General features: G+C 38.9%; 1 pseudogene; it reads right to left on the bottom strand.

Moving 5' to 3' along the window:
• Positions 1 to 1743: 1743 nt before the first annotated feature.
• Positions 1744 to 2256, bottom strand: LOC149184484 (putative methyltransferase At1g29790 pseudogene; annotated as a pseudogene).
• Positions 2257 to 3386: the final 1130 nt, after the last annotated feature.

Here is a 3386-nt window from a genome sequence, read left to right as displayed (position 1 = left end):
GAATGCTTAGTGTCTGACATGCACCATCACACAGTCTCATCCGTTTGAAACTCCTACCATTAGTTTAGGGCAGACTACAACAAGAAAGGAATTCAAGAGGACTGCCTAGTATCTAATATGCACCATCACACATCCTCTGCCCTTTGAGACTCCTGCCATTTGGGTAGGTCACAATGGACACAACAGTGAAAAATGAAATCCTGGTGGACTGCTTAATATTAGAAATCGGACACACTTGCACTTCTCAAAATCCAACATGCATGATCGCTGGCCTCATCCCTTTGAGGGTTACTGCAATTAGGGTAGGGCACACTACAGTAAGAATGGTCGGATGAATAATGCCCTTATGATCTTAATTAAACAAATAACTGGCTGAATTTAATTAACCAGAAATTAAATTTCAGGCCATATCATCAATCACATAATAGCTGGAAATTAAATAGTGGAAGCATAAAACAGTTTCACACATACAGAGGTAATTTCTCCTTCAAAATCAGATTTTCATTCTTTCAAAAACACTTACGAAGAAACCTTCATAGTGTGCTAAAATCCAGCAGCTCTATGGTCAACAAATCACCCTAAACTGAGCAGTACAGTTGGCCTGAGAGATACGGCATACTGTATGTCTGGACTGTGTTGCTTTATGGATTGCACGACCCTATCTGCATGAACATATGGAACTATTTTGTATACTACATGGAATTGCCTAGATCCGTATGAATGTACATATCTGCTCTGCATGGTCTCTCCCTGCTGTCATATATTCTCTCTCGCTCTTCAATTCAGACAGTGAATCCGATCTATTTATGCCTCTTTGTTCTCTGAGTTATTGAAGAGAAAAAGTTTTGTTAATGTCAATTGTTTTATCTAATAAGATGCCTACTTATTCCTTGTGCTTGTAATAAGGCCAAGAAGCCTATGTCACATAAAGCACTGCTATATACTATCATGCTCTGTGAATTTGGCCGACCAGTATAGGTCATTGGAGTTGTGATTTCTTGATCTCTGGCTCGGCTATAAAAGAAGAAAGGTGGTGGACTTGTCATTCCACATATTTGTAAGGAAGCAGAGAATCTTTTAAAGGACAGTTCTGAGGCCCTTCATAATTTAAGGAAGTCGAGATTTTGTATGCATATATTTCCAAGCCTTGAAAAGACAATCAGTGGGCATCCTATGCCATCTATATTAGTAAAATCAAGGAACCCTATTTTGTGTATTGAAGAAGAGGCCAAGTCCTTACAACTGATACAAAGAGTTTGGACACAGTACACAAATTCTACATTTCACAGCGATAAAAATAACGTGATTTTACTGTATACTGTATCTGCTTGTTATTCCATTCGTAATTCAATCTCGATGAATTCCAGTTAATTTGCAGTTTCACCATTGCAGTCAAAACCTACTAAACATGGCCATTGAATTTCAGCCCTTGACCATTACAGACGAACCATCCACATTGTTTCAAAAATTAATGAAAACCACGACACGGTAGAAAATCCAGAAATTCAAATTGCAGATATTTTTTATATATTAATATGAATATGAAAATCTTGGAGCCCTAAATCAAACCTAGATACATGAACCATACACTGAAAGTGGCAAATATCTTAAAGACAGGCAAGGGCATCATATATATTCCCATAATTGAAAATTAAAATACATTACGGAGAGAAATGTTTATTTGTTTTAAGTTAAGGGACCTTAAGCCCATGAAACTTAAAACTGCATCTACAAGTAGCCTGCTCACTGCCTCTTAAGTGGCTTCTCCAAGAGAGCAGAGATATACATTTCTTTGAGCTCGGGCCCTCTATCCAACTTAGGGGCAACAAACCATTTCAGCTTCTTATACCCTAGCTGCTCAATCATGGATACATAGATCTTCAACTGATTCTTTGTACAGAAAAAATGATCTAGCCAGAACAGGCCTCCAGGCCTCAGAATCCTGTAGATATCATAGAGTACAAATTCGAGCAGCTGTGTGGGAATCCAATTGCTCAAAACATGCATAGAATGAACAATGTCCAAAGTATTTTCAAAGAATGGCAGCCTGTGTGTTATAGTGATATACATGGGAATAACCCCTATGGAGGCAATGAAACTATTGAAGGGCCTGTTCAAGTTCATGGAAGTCGTAATAATTGTTACATTCTGCTTCCTCATTCTCATGGCGAAAGTTCCTGTTCCTCCTTCGATGTCCAACCCAATTCGAATTGTCTTCTTCTTTAGATTCAAGACCTTGTCGACAGAGTAATCCATGGAGCCACCGCCATTAGGGTGGGACAGACTACAGGAAGAACGCAATCTTGGTGGACTGCTTAATATCCAATACGCATCATCACCTAGCCTCACCCCTTTGAGACTCTTACCTTCAGATAGAACACACTACAACAAGAATGTAACCCTGGGGGACTGCCTAGGATTCAGTATCCACCATCACCCAGCCTCTTACCTTCGAGATTTAGTAGACACGCCTGAACTTCTCAAAATACATTATACCCCGTCTCCCAGCCTCGTGCCTTTGATATTTCGTGCCATTTGGGTAGGGTCCATTACAGTAAGAATGTAATATGGGTGGACTGCATAGTATCCAATATGCGTCGTTACCCCAATCTCATCCCCTTTGAGATTCCTGCCATGAGGATAGGGCATAATGTAGTAAGAATTGAATCCTCGTGGACAGTTTATTTTTAAAAAGTAGACACACCCACTACTCAAAATGAATATGCACCATTTACCATCCTCATTCCTTTGAGACTTCCTACCGTTAGGGATCAGGACAGGGCACACTACATTATGAACTGAATACTGATGGAATGCTTAGTGTCTGACATGCACCATCGCACAGTCTCATCCCTTTGAAACTCCTACCATTAGTTTAGGGCAGACTACAACAAGAAAGGAATTCAAGAGGACTGCCTAATATCTAATATGCACCATCACACATCCTCTACCCTTTGAGACTCCTGCCATTTGGGTAGGTCACAATGGACACAACAGTGAAAAATGAAATCCTGGTGGACTGCTTAATATTAGAAAGTGGACACACTTGCACTTCTCAAAATCCAACATGCATGATCGCTGGCCTCATCCCTTTGAGGGTTATTGCCATTAGGGTAAGGCACACTACAGTAAGAATGGCGGATGACTAATTCCCTTATGATCTTAATTAAACAAATAACTTGCTGAATTTAATTAACCAGAAATTAAATTTCAGGCCATATCATCAATCACATAATAGCTGGAAATAAATAAATAGTGCACAGAGTAATTGACCTTTCATATGATGCCATTGTTCATTTTTATTTTCTAAAAATAACATTCATTCAAATTTAGTATGAATAAATAAGATACGATTAATTTCTATTTTCTGAAAAATAACATACATT

The sequence above is a fragment of the Pinus tabuliformis genome, chromosome 3_2, assembly GCF_031772625.1.
Source record: "Pinus tabuliformis cultivar Carrire ecotype Pingquan chromosome 3_2, CPIR1, whole genome shotgun sequence".
Taxonomy (NCBI): Eukaryota; Viridiplantae; Streptophyta; class Pinopsida; order Pinales; family Pinaceae; genus Pinus; species Pinus tabuliformis.
Note: the sequence above shows the minus strand (reverse complement) of the source record. Positions and strands in the feature narration are given on the sequence as shown.